Source organism: Carassius gibelio, chromosome A23 (genome assembly GCF_023724105.1).
Source record: "Carassius gibelio isolate Cgi1373 ecotype wild population from Czech Republic chromosome A23, carGib1.2-hapl.c, whole genome shotgun sequence".
NCBI classification, from domain to species: Eukaryota; Metazoa; Chordata; class Actinopteri; order Cypriniformes; family Cyprinidae; genus Carassius; species Carassius gibelio.
The window spans coordinates 23,479,251-23,497,828 of NC_068393.1; the positions used below are offsets into that span (position 1 = coordinate 23,479,251).

Below are 18,578 nucleotides of genomic sequence, written 5' to 3' on the forward strand. Positions count from 1 at the left end.
CTGAGCTCACATGGGAGACCCGACCATGTCAAAAGCAACAAATTGAGCTGGTATGTCTGTGTGTGTACGACACTGAAACTGTGTCACTAGTCACAGATCAATCACGTCTCCATCTCTCTTCTTGCGATGAATCATTTCATCTGATTTCAAAAAATAAGTTTCATTAACTCATACCACAACATTTTGTGCACTCTAAATATAATATAATATAATGCTTCTAATAATTTAAAAAAGTATTTAAATAGTTATATTATAAAAAAATATGAATATTATTATATTATATACTAAATATAAATATTATATTATAAAATAATAATAGCTATTATTTTTATTGCTGTGAGCTCCAAGTAATTTCAAGGTTTTCTGACTTTCTGTAACTGATTAAAGATATAATAATTATAATTAAAATAATAATACGTATTATTATTATAAATGTAAGAGTACTTTGTCTTTGTGTTTCAGAACGATATGAGAGAGAATTTAAAAAGACAATGTTTTTTTTTTTGTTTTTTTTTGGTTACCTCTTCCAATGTCAGGTTACCTCTGCCAATGTCAGGCTTATTTATACAAAAAATAAAAAAAAATAAAAAATAAAAATATTTACTAACGGACACTAGCTGGGTTTCCATCCAAAGTTGCGAATATAACTTCCAAATATAAATTCCAAAATTGGAATTTCACATACAAAAATTTGCAAATTAGCACCGTTTCAGTCCAACAAGTCAAAGATAATAAAATTGTCACTTCTTGATAAACTGACACTAAATATCATTAAGAAAAGTAGGAGAAGCCACTGAATAAAAAAAAAAAAATCATAAATAATAAATTACTTGTGCCTCAGAGCCAGCAGACAAAACACAAATGTATTCATTGCTTTCAGAGGTGGATGTTGCTGTTTGGGAACGCAGCTGTGTAAGACAGTTCAGGGAGGCAATTATACAGAAACAGTTTCACGACAAACTTTGCTAGGGCACTTCAGAACGACCATAACATTTGAGATGCTCTACAGCGAGATCTTTATTATTTGCATTAACCCTTTTTCACACAAGTCAAAAACCACCTCAAACAAGCGTAAAAACGTTTTGGGTGAATTAAAGAATTTTTTTCTGAAATTTGGCGTTTCCATCCATGCAATACATAATAAAAATTAATGATAAAAACATAGTTATGAAAACATAGCTACTGTCATAATGGCTCTCGAGTTGACCATATTTGATAAAGAAACACAAAAGATAAAAGGCAGGACCAGATTTTAGCAGTTATCCATTTATGTAGATATGCTTTTGCCAAAATACAATGCATAAATAAAATCCCAACAAATAAAAGTATCAGAATTTCCTGAGTGTACTCTTATAAAATTAAGCCTTGCATGTCTGTGATCCCATTCTCAGCACTGTTACAGATAATGGAATACTCATAGTGGCCTGTAATATGCAGCTTGTTCAGTACACTGGAGTCCTGGGATCAGATGGTAATAGACTGGAGAGGCTAAAGATGAAGCGGCCCGTGAAATCCAACACACAGATGAATGGCTCTCTATCCGTGATTCACCAACAGATTCTGTTCAGAAATGGAGAGAATAACAAAAACGGGAGACGATAAAGGTCTTTTAGAATCAAATGTATTTATTTAATATAAATTCAATTAATAAATTCAATATTACAATGCATAATTACAGAAAATAAAAAAGCGACGAGAACACTTTTTGTACACGAATAAAACAAAAATAACGACTTTATTGTATTCTCGTCGCTTCATGACATTACAGTTGAACCACTGATAGCAGATGGACTATTCTGACGATGCGTTTCATTCTTTTCTGGACCTTGACACTGTTATTTTCCTGGCAGTCTATGGGACAGTCTCAAGCCTCCCAGTTTTCATCCAAAATATCTTTAATTGTGTTCCAAAGATAAACAAAGCTTTTACAGGTTAAATGTATAATTGAAAAGTTAGACAAAACACGTACATAACAGTGTGTGTGTGTGTGTGTGTGTGTGTATTATGTCATCACTGCCTGTGGGACTGGGGCCCACATGAGTGAGGGGGGGAACTACATTGCATAGGTAATCATCACCGACTAAAGGTCAGGGCACTTAATTCCAGTCATTCAGATGTGCTCCGTACATTACAATGGGTGTGTGCCAGAGAGGAGGGCAGGAGGAGATAGAGGGAGGACAGGCCATGAGAAGAGGAAGGAGATGAAGAGAGAAACAAAGAGGATTAGGAGAAAGGGAGGACAATGCAATGTCATCACCCAGATTCAAAGCAACCCACATAACTATTATTTCTGAATGTTGGCCCTGACCTCCGTAGCTCTTCGGCATACATGCAGAAAAAGCGAAGAGGCTGCAAACGAAGAGGGTGGAAGTTAATTAAAGCAACCTGTCAGCAACACCAAGGGCCAGTTTAACCTCGCAGGATTTATGTTTTTCAACCCAGAGGTAAAAGATCAGCCTGGGTCAGGAAATCTGCAGCTTTGATACCAATTACTGTGCATGATCCTCGAAGAGACTCAAACAAATATAAAATTGGCTTTCTGAAAGGTAAGGGTGTTAGTAAAAGAAGAGATCATGGAAAAGATGTAGCCTACACATGAATAGATCTTTCTTCAACTATGGACACTTTTGGCAATGTGGAATTTTGGAAAACTCACTTTCAACACAATCTAACAAGTTTATTTGTCTACCAAAAAAGTTCAATACTAGACACATGTCATGAAGTCATGCACATTTGCACCACAATGTCATTTCCATCACATCTAAAAATTATGCATACGACATTTCAAATATGTTTTAAATAAAATGGCAACTTGCTAAAGTTTTAATGTAACAACTAATATTTAATGCATCCTCAATAAACAAATATGTTAATATTTTTTAAATTAGTTTAAATAAAATGTAAACAATTAAAAAACATTATGTTCACAAATTATATTAATCTTCATTTTTCTTTTTCTTTACAAAGCACATCTAAATTTAGCGATTTCCTTAGTAGAAAAAAGTGCACTAACCTTTGAAAAAATAAATGGCTTTAGAGGCAAAATGGTTGCTTGTCATGGAAAAGACGACAACTGAAGTTGTAATTGATGTAGTTTAAAGTGAAAAAATTATAATAATATTAGACTGTTAACAATATTTTAATGATTATTAAATAAGTTAAGTATAAAATGCTTCCAAGATGTTTTAAGTGAAAGTGAAAGTGAAGTGACATTCAGCCAAGTATGGTTACCCATACTCGGAATTTGTGCTCTGCATTTAACCCATCCGAAGTGCACACACACAGAGCAGTAAACACACACACACACACTGTGAGCACACACCCGGAGCAGTGGGCAGCCATTTATGCTGCGGCGCCCGGGGAGCAGTTGGGGGTTCGATGCCTTGCTCAAGGGCACCTAAGTCGTGGTATTGAAGGTGGAGAGAGAGCTGTTCATGCACTCCCCCCACCTACAATTCCGTCCGGCCCGAGACTAGAACTCACAACCCTTCGATTGGGAGTCCAACCCTTTAACCATTAGGCCATGACTTCCCCGATGTGTGACCTTTGTGTGACAAAAAGAAAAAAAGTTCAACCCCTGGGACATAAAAACCCTCAAATACAGGCTACATAAATCAGGAGAGATACTTTTAATTCACTAAAGCACATTCTCTATAATTAACACAACCTACATAACTGAGTATCACAAAGAAACTGCCCAGTGGTTGCCTTCCACGGCTTTTGCACAAGGCCACAGTCAGCTCAGCAAGCTTGTATATGTTTGAGTCTGTTATCGATTGAACTGTCTTTCCCAGTGGTTGAAAGCAGCCAAAGCCAGTTTCTGATAACTCTCCTGAGGACCTCCTGGACCAAAACAGGGAACTAACTGGTGGTGGAGGGGAGGCTGAACTAAGAGTGCGGGATATTGTGATAATTACAATAGGCCCAACACAGAGACCTGAGGAACGCCAATGGCACCAACTCTGCCAGTGTGCTGCATTGAACCTGTGGTTGATGGCGGTGTGGTGAGGAGTGGGAGTCATAAAAATGTTGAGAGCTGATAAACGTATAACACATATAAGACAGCTGATAGATCAATATCACAGCTTTGATGGATTACTCAACGAGTGTGTGAGCAGGAGTCAAGAGTTACAGAGCAAGATTCATTTTATTGGTGTGAAGAACACAGAATAAAATATATCTCTATATATATATATATATATATATATATATAGAGAGAGAGAGAGAGAGAGAGAGAGAGAGAGAGAATAATAAAAGCATACTAATACTTACATTTACATTTAATAATTTAGCAGACGCTTTTATCCAAAGCGACTTACAAATGAGAACAATAGAAGCAGTCAGGTCAACAAGAGAACAACAACAGTATATTACATATATTACATATACATAAGATTTAACCAGTGAGTTTAGGTAAGTTGGTGCCGTACCAGTGGTCGTCTTGTAGGCAAGCACCAGTACCTTGAATTTGATGCGAGCGGCTACTGGTAGCCAGTGTAACCTGATGAGGAGAGGAGTAACGTGAGCTTTTTTTGGCTCATTGAAGACAACCCTCGCTGCTGCATTCTGGATCATTTGCAGAGGCTTGACAGTACATGCAGGAAGGCCTGCCAGGAGAGCATTACAATAGTCCAGTCTGGAGAAAACAAGAGCTTGGACAAGAAGTTGGGTTGCTTGCTCTGACAGGAAGGGTCTAATCTTCCTAATGTTGTATAAGGCAAACCTGCAGGACCGGGTCGGGGGAGCAATGTGGTCTGTGAAGCTTAACTGATGATCCATCACAACTAGGTTTCTGGCTGTCCTCGAATGAGTTATGTTTGACGAGCCCAGCTGTATAGAGAAGTTGTGATGAAGCAATGGGTTAGCTGGAATCACCAGGATTCGTTCTTCGTAAGGTTAAGCTGAAGGTGATGGTCATTCATCCAGCTAGAAATGTCACTCAGGCTGAAATGCGAGCAGCTACCGTCGGGTCATCTGGCTGGAATGAGAAGTAGAGTTGGGTGTCATCAGCATAGCAGTGATAAGAAAAGCCATGCTTCTGAATGACAGATCCTCAAGATGTCATGTAGATGGAGAAGAGAAGTGGTCCAAGTCCTGAGCCTTGAGGAACCCCAGTAGCTAGGTGGTGTGACTTTGAAACATCACCCCCTCCAAGACACACTGAAGGATCTGTCAGAGAGATAGGACTTAACCCACAGGAGAGCAGTTCCAGAGATGCCCATCTTTCTGAGGGTGGACAGGAGAATCTGGTGATTAACAGTGTCAAAAGCAGCAGACAGGTCCAGTAAGATGAGTACCGAGGATTTTGAAGCTGCTCTTGCTAGTCGCAGGGCTTCAGTAACCGAGAGCAGAGCAGTCTCAGTTGAGTGGCCACTTTTGAAGCCAGATTGGTTGCTGTCCAGGAGGTTGTTCTGTACAAGGAACATAGAAAGCTGGTTGAACACAGCTCGCTCAAGTGTCTTTGCAATGAATGGAAGAAGGGATACCGGTCTGTAGTTTTCAAGAAGTGCTGGATACTTAATAATACTATATAATAATAATACTATAACTACTCAATTAGATGTCACCTGCTGCCAATGTCTCATTCTCCTCTCTGAGGTGTTGTCTAAACTACCCTTTCCATTAAGGGAAGGGAGAAACAGCTGCTGATGCTATGACGGCAAATAAAAGAGAAGCAGATAAAGAAGAACGATCAAACAAGACAAACAAACAAGGCCAAGGGAGCTCAACTCTGACCTCTGCAATGAGCAGAGCACATGAGGGGAAAAAAAGAGAAAGAAAGCAGCAGCGACAGTGATTTCAATCTAGGAGCAGGTTCCGCTGATTTTAACTTCATCTTCGGATGTGCTGCTCTCTGATCTGTCTGCTCCTTTCATTTCACTGTCAGATAAACCACACAGACACGGGCAATCAAATATGCGTGAGGAAGTACTCCACGAGACATCTGGCATAAAGCATGTCCTGAATAAGACATTTAATGAGCCTGATAAGAGCTGATCTACCTCTTTCTCACTTTATCATTTATTAGGCGGGATGTTTCAATGAGGTATGTCAATTTCTTTCTCTAAAAAAAAGCCAACATGGACAAAATACTTTAAAGGCCTATTCAAAACAAAAGAAAACAAAACAAAATAAATTGAATTAAAATGCAAAACAAATCGCCAATAAAAGGTCTATTCACTTCAAGAGTGAAACAAATTTTCATCAGGCTACATTAAAACTAAATACATTTTTGTACAAATAGGTGATTATCAAAGAAATGCATCACAGTTTCCACAAAATTATTAAGCAGCACAACTCTTCTCAATATTGATAATAAAAAGAAATATTTCTTGAATGGCAAATCAGTATATTAGTATGATTTCTGAAGAATACTGTGACACTTAAGAATGAAGACTGGAGTTGTGATGCTGAAAATTATGCTTTGCATCACAGGAATAAATGACATTTTAAAATATATTAAAATAATAAACAGTTACTTTAAATTGTAATAATGTTTCACAATATTACCATTTCTACTGTATTTTTGAGCAAATAAATGCAGGCTTGGAGAGCCTTTCCCAAAATAAACTAAAAATTACAAAAATCTTATTGATCCAAACTTTTAAACCTCAGTACAAAGTATATTTTACTAATGCTTCCGTTTATGTTTAGTGTTTCTGTTTAAAATCTTTTTCACAATGAACATTTGTTCCATACTTGGTGTGATAAGGCCCTAACGGTGGTTCATAGAACTGAAGCTGATGCTAAAACAGATTGCACTCTTCGGAGCATCAGAACATTTGGAAGACACAAACACACTCACACTTTATCTTTCAAACACGAGCACAATGTCAGTTACTTTCTTTTTCAAAGGTCAGGTGGGTTTCATGACCCCTAGCTCCCTGGCCACTACATCATGTCTGGTGTGACAGGACATTGTGAGGAAGAACGAATATATGCATGACCTCTGCCCTTTTCATCTCTGGAAATAAGCTAGAAATGCCCTTTGCTCTGACATCATCATCATCATCATCCAAACAAAAGCCCCATTTTAACAAAACAAAACACACTTCCAAAATCTCCAAAAAATACACTGAGTTTACAACATAAATATGGAAGAGGAAACTCAATATTATATTTTCAGCCTGCAGCCCTTATCCAATATCAATTCATTCAATAACAAGATGTACTGTATGGCACAAGGACTATATGAATTTATATAAATGAATTATTTTTAGATAAGTCAAATACTCCTTTACTGAATAACAAAGATCCGTATTTGGGTATTTCTTGAACTATGGTCACATATTGACCTGTGAACTTATAGAAAGTAAACTCTCTTAAAACAAGCTTTTAATTTCACCAATAATTTCACAGTGGATATATATGAATCAAAGGAAAATTTTGACATTACCATTTTCATCAGTGCAGGTTTGCGTCAGATTCTGAGTTGCATTATTTTATTCATTTTGAGGAATATTGAATCTTTTTGTGTGTGTGTCCTCGTTTTTGTGACATATCAGGACACAACTCTGTATAATGACATGGGTATGACACAGGTATTACAAGGAGAGGGTGACTTATGAGGACATAACCCATGTCCCCATTTTTCAAAATGCTTATAAATCATACAGAAAGAGTTTTAAAAGTAAAAATGCACAAAGTTTCCCGTGAGGGTTAGGGTTAGGTTTAGGGTTGGTGAAGGGCGATAGAATATACAGTTTGTACAGTATATTCTTATTTATTTTAGAACTACAGTAACATTTGATTTCTGTCAACATGAGGAGAGCTGTCAATCAATAAATTGAAAAAAAAAGTAACTTGCGTTACTTATTTGAAAAAGTAACTTGGATATTCTCTTGTAAATTAAAGAAGTAATGCGTTACTTTACTAGTAACTTGAAAAAAGTAATCTGATTATGTAAGTCGCATTACCTGTAATAGGTAATACCTGTAACCCCAACACTGGAAAGAACAGCAAAAACAATATATGCCTGTACTAGTTAGATGATGGGAGCATTCACATTCCACAAAATGCTTTTTCAAACGAGAAGACATTTCTTCCGTACGAATTGTCTGTAACACAATAAGCTTATTCTGAAAACAAAAAGGCAAACAAACCCCTATTTGTTGCAAGTAAAGGAACCCACAATTTGGTTGCTCTCCTTATGATGTTTTTGAAGGCAGTCCATGGAGGCACTTCAAACCTGCCTTTGTGGAAAGAGTGATGGCTGGTCCAAACAGTATTTTCTATTGCTCCTAACAGCATCAATAGAATAAAACACAGAAAATACCTTCTGGAGACCAGACAGACAAAGTGAACCGCCTTGTTCAGCTGCCGAATGGGAAACAGCACACGGATGCTTTTGGGGTAACAAAGCAAGAAAGCAATTCCTAATGCACTTTTAACACATGGTGAGTGTTGGGGAAAAAAAGAGAGTCGACTGCAGTGCTACTCAGTGAAATCCACACAAGAAAATTTAGAGATTCTATAGTTCAAGTCTAGACTGGTCAATGGACTCGGGGTTATCAGAAAGAAGGCATAGTGGTGCAACTGTGGCTCCGCTGTGGAAAGGTCACATCGGCCACTGTATTTCAGGCTCTTGACCTCGGGTTCCCCACTGACTGTTGCTTCAGGGCTTTGTAAAGATGTTCATAGGCCATGTGGCACACCTGAGCCAAAAAGAAGCCTTCAGAATAGGTCTGATATGCAGTTTGATAGTGCAAAGTGCAGACAATAGCGATAGACCAATTAGAGGGGGAAGCACAGAAGCAAGGCATAAAAGAAGTATAGATTGAAAGATGAACGGAGTATTACGACTACAAAGAGCGGTGAGCCAAACATGTAGTCAGACTTTTTTAATTTTATCTTTTTGTAGTACAAGCACAATGTATTATCATGCTTGTTTCCAATATCCTTCTTCCACACAAGGAGAACTGTAGGTGCAAATTTAATCTATTTTCGCAACAAAGGCCTAACTAACACAACTGCTGTAAAGATTTAACGCTAAGATAAAACCTTAAAGATTTTGATTTATCCAATTACACAGAATGGGGTCTGAATCTTTCAATCCTGAAAAAAGACACGCTTGTACCAGAAAGCTATCATAAAAGTGGTCCATACAACTCGCAATCTACATTCCAAAGGCTTAAGTCATACAAAAACTTTTTGTGAGGAACACACAAATCTTCAATCAATACCCAACACGTTCATCAGATTCATTCCAAGAGGAAACTTGAAGTTGTTGTTGTTCATTGGCACCACTGACTTTGAGTATTTTCCTACTATGTAAGTCAATGGTGCCAATCAACTGTTGATGGTGCCAATCAACATTTATCAAAATATCTTTCTTCGTTTTTAACAGAAGAAGCTCATACAGGTTTGGAACAACTTAAGGGTGAGTAAATGATAACAGAATTTCCATTATATTTAATGTACTTCCTTCTACAGCTTTGATAAAGGCAGAATGCCTTAAATGATCAAGAGCCATAAATCTACATGCATATGTTGTGTCTCCAGGCCTGAATACATTAACACATGTAATTGGGTCCACACAGCAGTGCACCTTTTTGATGTAAAGGCTTTCAGAAATGGCAAGGCAATGTCTCTGTGGTATAATTCAATACAGCACAAATCACAGTTTTCTAGTTTGCAAACCCACCCCACACGTTTCTATAGATGTGCAATAAAATTTAAATAAAGAAAAAGCCCCTCCATCCATTTCCCTCAAGGTCTTTCTCAGTGTGGCCACGTGAAGCTTTTCGAGTCACTATTGCAAACAAGATAATCCTCGCCATCTATTATATTGTGTAAATGTGCTGCTGGAACAATAAGTTTGTCCTGAACTCAAACCATTTTAGCTTGGCACTTTCGTAAAACTTTTCAAATCTGTGCTGCAAACAAACTAGCCATTATACTTGATGTTGTTTGTCAATGCAAGCTCTATTATTTCCTGACACAAAAGGAGGACAGAAAGGGAAGCGGCTGCTAAAAAGAAAGATAATGGTGTTCGCTTTGATTGGTTCCTTCTAACACAGGCAGACCGAGGATCAATTCACTTTTTGAAAAGAGGGGAAGGTTGTTTACAACGAAAGACCTGCAGCAATATGAAAATGAAATCAATAATCCCACTGTGAAGAATGGATGGATGGAGGCTCGAGGCGTCTGGTCTTACATGAGAAAGCGGCAAAAAATAATAATAAAAAAATAGGAAGGACGATATTGGATAAGCCTTGTGACTGCCATTGAGCACTGAGGCATGTATTTTTAGCAGGACTGTAGAAGTTAAAGTATGCGAATAGTTAAAAAGGTTTACCATCATTCTACACTGTTATTTCATTTGACAACAACCATTTTATTCTGTGATTTTTCTGAATAAAAGGAGAATGTTAAGTTATTCTCAATCAATTATCAATTTTTTTTTTAGCTTTTACTACAATACAGATTGTCAACGCAGCTTTGTAGTGTCAAACAGGAAAATAGTTTGTCAATAATGCAAGAAGACAATAACCAATTTTCTTTTAAGTTTTCACTTTTAACAAAAGTGAACTCATTTGCATTATTGAATGATGGAATTTAATAAATAAATAAGGAACATGGAACTTGTAACTATGGAAAAATTTATTAATCACAAGTAAATTAAGCTACTAATTTAATAAATTTCAGCTGGTTTACTTCCTAATACTTATTTCTATGTAATATTTATTAATTAATAAACATGTAATATTGATTACCCTATTAAATGCATACATACTACGGTAATTTCCCCACCTAAATTGTAGGTTCTGTACTAAAATGTGGAACAAATTCAGTGCACAAACTGTAAAAAAAAAATATTGTGCAGTTGTTGTTTAATGTACAATAGGGGAAAGTCCCAGTCAAGGTTTTAGACAGTCACATCTGAGCTACCTGCCTTTAGCTAGAGGGATTTGAATTAGGCTACGAAGAGCTCTTCACGCCAACGGTCGTGCTTCAATAAGCCATGGTGGAGTTGTGTCGGGTGATTAAAAGGTTGCTGTGCACGGTTTCTTACATTCTGTAACAAGGGCTTTGGAGGAAAAGACAGTCCATAGGGACACCGCTTCACAGCGGAGCTGTAACAGTAATCAGTCTTCATCAAATAACAACAAAAATCTTCATCAAACAACAACAAAAATAATGCTATTTGCTTTCTTAATAAATGTTCAATGTCTTATTGTTCAAGATTCATCAGTGCAAGTAATTCCCCAAAAATTATTTACAAAAAATCATAATTTACTCATGTCATTCAAAATAGGTGAGTTTCCTTCTTCATTTGGATAATTTCTACTGTACTTTTAGGAACTTTTGGGAGGTCACTGTCAATTAATGCTCGAACACTGAAAATAGTTCCAATAAAAGTCAAAGCAGAATCAACCATTGCACATCTCCAAACACAGTGGTTGTTCATTACTGAATGAATCAGGGTTTTTGAATAAATCAATTATACACCACTAATGTACAGACTGCAAAGAAGAAAAGTGATGAAAACAGTACAAAGTTCCTGTAGTGTATAGAAGCGCTCTTGAAATGCTGCTCGGTCAATCAAATTCAAGCACTGGAACTGGATCTGTTGTATAATAAAAATTCAGGTCACAACTTTTCACAACAATTTTCGGCAGTTTTAGGTATTGTAAAGGTATATTGTTAGGGCTGCACGATAATGGTTAAACTGATTATCGAAATTATTTTGATTAAAATTATAAATCACGATGATTAATAATGATTATTCTATCCTGCTGAAAAAAAAAACTGCTAAAACCAGCCTAAACTTAGCTGGTTTAAGCTTGTCTCCAAGCTTTCTCAAGCTGGTTTTAGCTGGTTGTTCCAGCTGGTCTCCCAGTCTGACCAGCTAAGGAAGTGGTCAAAACCCCTCTAAAACCAGCCTTCTGACCAGCTTTGACCAGCAAAGACTGGGCTGGATGACCAACTAAAATCAGTCAACCAGGTTAGGCTGGTTTTAGCACTTTTTTTTCTTGTTTTTTTATTTTTATTTAATTCAGCAGGGAAATGCAATAACATTTAATGTGTCCTTTAACCAACCTCAAATGACTATAGACCGACTTCATTTAACCAACTATAATAATACAAAACTCTTGGTTTTGGTTAGTGTTTTGTCATCTGTATTCACGTTACATTTTCTAAGTGACAATTTGTTTGCGAATGGGAAAAAGCCACTCAGATCGCACAGTAAATTTTCTCAAAGATCGTTAATACACACTGAAAACCAACATTGCCATCCCATTTTCAACACGAAAACTGGTAAAAAAAAAAAAAAAAAACACTTCGACACTCTTGATATAAATTGTACATATGTAAGTTTTTCCCCATTGTATTGTCACAGGTAGGAAAAGCACATTTATTCCTCAAACACAATAGATCCATTATTGAAACTCTGTGAAAGTTTGATCATGGCTAGGGCTGGGACAACGCACCGAGGTCATCTAGGTCATCGATGACGTCGACGCAAAAAATACGTCGACACAAAATATGAGCATTGATTCATCGACATGTTTTTATTTCTCTAAAAATGTTTGCAAAACGTTTACCTTATGTGCGCTGAATATACGCGATGGCCGGATCAACATTCTGTCCAACGTTATATAACCAATCCAGGGTTTTTTCTGCATTGATCTTTTTTTTGACAGCTGTCAAAACCTTATTTGATCGGTGAGTAATGTAGAATAGAATGACTGCTGCGCCTAACAGGCAGCACTTGTTTAGTTTTAAAGTAGACAATGACACGCTTTCTATAGATATCTCTTTCATGTCTCTTTGTTGAGTATCAGTTCATTTTAATGACGTGTTTGTAAATGAAGATCAGTGCAGACAAAGGCTGCAGACAGCACACCTTGTTTGTTATCTTTATTTTTTAAGTGCACAAAGTTATGTCTGTATCCAAAAAAAAGTAGACCCTTTCAGATTCGATTGATGTATTGCTCTTATCTGTACGATTAAATCTGAAAGTGTAATTTAAGTTCTTTTCGGGGTTATTGGGGAAAATGACTCATAACACACTGTCTCCTCGACATGATGCCATCACACCAACTGCTAACCAGAGCGTCTGTGTGTGGGGGTGGGGCAGGTCACAGTTTTGTTTCTCCCAAGACAGTAGGCAGAGATTATTTTGCAAAGTGTTCTAGTGACGTACATAGAGATGGGCAAAGGATTTGAAATCTATAACGACTCGTTTCAGCGATTCAGAGTCGACTCCTTACTTTAGAAGCCAATAACTTTATAAATCGTGTACTTTTTGGTTTAATTACTTTGCACATTGTTTACACTGATGGACAGCTACATCATACACTGTAATACAGGTAATTTTTGATTTCCCATCTGTGTGTCTCTGTAACCAAAATCATTAGACACGATAGAAAAAGGGCGGAACGCCAAAGTTTCACGTGGAGCATTCGGAGATTTTTTTTCTCCATGACAGTCTGCTGGCTCCCACTGTTTTTTTTTTTTTTTGGGGGGGAAAAGCACTCTCTGTATTAGCTTAAAGCCCTCAAGTTTACATTGGTTACTATATTCTTTCAATTGCTCTAAACAGGTATTTTGGGTGACCTTTTTTATTGAATGCTAGACATCAAGTTGTTGTTATTTTCATCTGAAAGAATGTGTTCAGTGTTCCCTATGTGTTCAGTAAGCTTGTTTCAGTAAGCTATGTGTTTTCAAGGCTTCAAGGTTTTATTGAATGCTATCTCTATACAAGTGAAAAGTAATGCATTCTTAGTCAGTCTGTTATTTTGTAATTTTAAGAGCAATAAACATATATTGCAATGTTAAGGAATTCATGTTTTTTTCATTCAGGTATGTAAATCAACATGTATAAATTGTTAGTAGTCAATTAATGGGGACATAATCGAAATCGAATCGGTCTGAAAAAATAATCCCTAGATTAATCGTTTAAAAAATAATCGTTTATCCCAGCCCTAATCATGGCAAATTTGGTAACACAAACAGTACAAATGGCTTGTGAAAAAACACACATTGTCTATAAGACACCTTCATGTAAGCAGAATATCGCTGTGTACAGATCGCTAAAATGTTTTCATATCATTATCAGCACTTGTTCCACCATCAGTGAGAATGCACAGGGTTTCCAGATTGCACAAATGAAGTAAAACACTGGGCAGAAAGTGTATCCTTAAAGGAGAAAAGCTCTATTTTGGGGCTTAAAGGTTGTCACATCTGGCAACCACAAGCATAAACGCTAGTAAAGACTTGTTAGCAATGAAAGATAATGCCAATATCCACATCATCTTGATCTGAGAACTCGCGTTAAAACAGCCTTGAGTTGGCACAGCAAGGGTCATGGAATGGCAATTAATTTACAATGCATTGTTATCTGAATATTTTTGCATTTTATTAATGTATTACAATATTTATTATTATTACTATTAAATATAAAATGTATTAGGTAAAAATAATATTAGTAATACATTTAATTATTTAAACACTAGTGGTTTTATTTTACTTATGATTGCTATGAAAACATTTATATAATTTATATAATTTACATTTATTTAATTATTATATGCATAATTAGATGCATTGTTGAAACTTTTTCCATAACATATTTATTATTATTAAATATAAAGATCTATATTGTATTATTATTATTAATGATAATAATGATAATACTACATTTAATTATTATTAATTAATGTAATTTGTATTATTTCTATTACTATTGTTATATATTTTAATATTTACATAGTATTATTATTAGTACCAGTGGTAATTTAGAAGTTTACAATTTAAAAGTTTATATTTTATTATAGTTATTATTAAATATAAAGTTATATAATAATAATAATAATAATAATAATAATAATAATAATAACAACAACAAATCTTGATTAAGACAAACCTGGGGCCTGTACCATGATGGTAGCTGAACAAATTCAGAGTTATAGGATTAGTTTTGAGTTGACAAAACAAAACCTCTCCAATCCGGCTCTGTTGGTAACATGCTGTTCATCAACTTTCTTTGTCAACTCAGGCTTTGATCCTGAGTTTGTGGAGCGCGTGCACATGAATGTGTGACATCACTGGCGAACAGCCAATCACGAGCCTTGCAACAAAAAGCAAGTTTGATTTACTTCTCGTGAGAGACCCAGCGAGATTCAAAACTAAAGGTTAAAGGTTTTGCTAAAGGTTAAGAGACTTAAGAATATGACAAATTTAAATAGGACAAAAAAAAAATAAATCATTTTGCTCTATCAGTGATGTCACAAGTGAAACTTGTTAACTTAGTTCATACATTTGAAAATATATAGTGGTAGAGACTAGAACATAGTGGTAGAGACAGATTTTTTATTTTTTTAAATAGTGCAATCTTTTGATATTACAGCTTATTTATATCACATGATCGGTATACATTTATATTTATTTAAAATAAAAGATTTATAATAACTGTTTAACTAAAATTGCTTGTGTGTAAAAGATAAATAATAATAATAATAATATGAACCACAATAATTATATAAATCATAAAATGACTGAGTAATTATCATTAAAGCCAGACTTCTATTATTTTTATTTTATTTTATTTTTTTAGCATTAGTGACATTTAATTTGTATCAAGATAAACTGGAGTGACTTTGTGTCAGACATGTGTCACTTTTCTCACATCTGATTGAAACAACTTCAGTTTGAGATCTCTAACCCAGAACATAACCTGCCCTGGAGCAGGTTAGCCGTGGAGTGTACGTTACTAAGGCAATGAATGCAGCTAAAAGCCAAGCCACTTACATGGTACCTAAAACCCAGGATTGGTGCAAACTAAACTGAAACTTACCTGGCTAGCCAGCTAATCCAGCTTCATGGTACAGGCCCCTGATGTGTGTATGGATCTCTTATATTTTTAAATGAAAATAATTTAAACTACATACAGCAGCAATTATTAAGCAACGCAACCCCGCAAACTCTCAAACGGCACTACATATATTCATATTTATAGTATCTCAGAGCTCATATGAGTGCTGATGTATATAAATATATGTGGACAGGCACTCTGAAACATGTGTTAGAAGAGCATGCACTGGCCTGAACTGTCATGCACACACACACACACAAACATGGGGCATTAGCCCTTGAGGCTGCAGTGATGCTGATGGCAGAGCTGGGCTGGGGCTTTGGGGGCAAATTTAGCGCTGGGAGAAACAGCATTAAAAGTTTTAGGCAGCCTCTCAAAAAGTTCAGCCTTGACACAACAGCCCCTGCTGCCCCACAGCATCAATCCAGCATCAGACATGGAGGACTAACTAGCCTATTCCCTTCTCCCACTCTCTCTTTCTCTTCCCTTCCATCGTTGTGTTTTTTTTTAATCTCCTTCTATATCTGCTCCCCTCCATCTCTACTTCAGCAGTCGCCCACAAACCTCTCTTTTCTCTTCCTCCCCTCAGTGTTAAATGCATGGGAGCTCGAGACATCAATCACCATCAAAGTCGGTGCATCTGGCCCTGGCTGTAAATGAGCAGGGTGCAGGACGGAGGAATAAGCCAATCTTGGAGTGATTATCCCAGACAATGCCCAGAGAAGCGTGGATGCCCCCTCAGAAGGAGAGCACGGGGTATGCTCTCAGCACAAATGGATCGCCCGTCTCCCGCTCTTTCTCTCCGTCTCCCTTCATTCCAGGGCATGCAGCTTTCTCAAAGTGAAGTGTGTCAAGCGCAAGAGAGAGTTTCTCTAATAAGAGCTTCTATAACTTCAAACTGCTGTCTTGGAGCTGCTATGAGGAGAAGACCCAACATTGATCTGTACTTAAAATTGAGACGGGCGAATTTACACATTTACAAAATTGAGGGTTGCCTGGAAAACTAGTCAACTAATCGGTCTTCATGGACAATCAGGCTGGGTTACTATCATTAAATATAGGAAAAATATTAAACAACATTTACAATAATAAAACAATCAGGCTGAATTTAAATAGACATTTAATAGCGGACTTCGCAGATGGTTTATGTGTTACAAATGCTTGTTTACCTTAAACATGTATTATACACAAATGAATTTAAATTTAGCTATAACTTTTTTCTTGCAATCAAGATTTAAAAAGTCGGTCTATAGCCATTTTGAATAACTATTATAATTTTTAAATAACCGTTTACTATTTTCATATACTTTACAATTTTATTTATTCCTGTAACGGCAATGCTGAATTTTACATCTGTAAAATCCTCAAACTCATTTAGTTTATATGCAAATATAGGGTTCCTTATACTAAAACCATATTTAGTTAAAATCATTGTCTTCAATGCCACAGCTTAGTGGGTTTAATTACTGGAGTCTAATTAAATGCAGCCCGATTTTAACAAGGTCGACTGCGTTATTTTTCACACCTCTAGCAAGCAAAGTCTGTTCTATAGAACTGACAGGTAACAAATGCTGAACTAAGAAAAATATTATCTAGAGGTGGCTCACCTAAGCAAGTGTTACGTATAATAATAACTGACAAGTCTATCATTTAAAGGAATTATACATAATATACTCACCCTCATGTAATTATTAACCTGTTTCATTTGGAGTTTTCTGTAAACACAAGACAAGATGATATTTTATGTTTTTATACATAGAATATAATTATATGATACCGGAGCCCTGCAACACTTCCTGTGAAGAAAGTCATTAAATTACTGAAAATCTTCTCCCCTGCTGTATAGTAGAACTGAACTAAAATGAAGGCAAATAATTATTTTTATTTGAATTTGTATGAAAAAGATCAACAATAACATTCAGCTAAACTACATTTATGACTAAAGAAAGTCATTCAGTTTTGGAACATGAAAAGGTGAGTAAATGAATTTCCAGTTTTGGTTGAACAACAATAAACACTCCTCACTTTTCTTCCATATCACATTTTTTTTAAGGTCAGTTTTGTTTTCATGTTCACTTCACCCACTTTTTGGAAAAAGGAAAGCCACATTAAAAGCCAACCTCTCTTTCCAGCAGGTATAGACTTATTGTAAAGCCTTGCCTCTGGCCCACAAAGTGAACACAAAAATCCAGAGACTTTGTGTGCACTGAGAACAATGTTCGATTAGTCAGTCAAACGAATCCCATTAATCCGGATTCGTGTTTACCACCTCCTGCTTTTGTAGCAATAGCTATTCCCAGCTAATGTGAAAAGTTGGACAAAGACGCAGCATGAAACTGCACACACACAAAATTGCTCGATCAAACTGCATTGAAAACCCTTTATCAACACTCTCAATTCAGAAAGAAAGACTGGCCAAACAACAAGGACATTTTCAAAGTCATTTTCCGGACTATAAGTTGCACTTTTTTTCATAGTTTGGCTGGTCCTGCGACTTATAGCCATGTGTGACTTATTTATACAAATTAATTTGACATGAACCGAGAGAAATGAACCAAGAGAAAACATTACCGTCTCCAGCCGCGAGAGAGCGCTCTATGCTGCTCAGTGCTCCTGTAGTCTACACTGAAAACATACAGCGCCCTCTCGCGGCTGTAGACGGTAATGTTTTCTCTTTTTTATTGGTTCTAAATAAATGCGACTTATAGTCCGGTGCGACTTATATATGTTTTTTTCCTCGCCATGACATATTTTTGGA

General features: G+C 36.3%; 1 pseudogene; it reads right to left on the minus strand.

Annotated features, from left to right (window-relative positions):
- Positions 1-867: 867 nt before the first annotated feature.
- Positions 868-18,578, minus strand: part of LOC127944348 (MICOS complex subunit mic25a-like) — a 70,756-nt pseudogene continuing 53,045 nt past the window's right edge.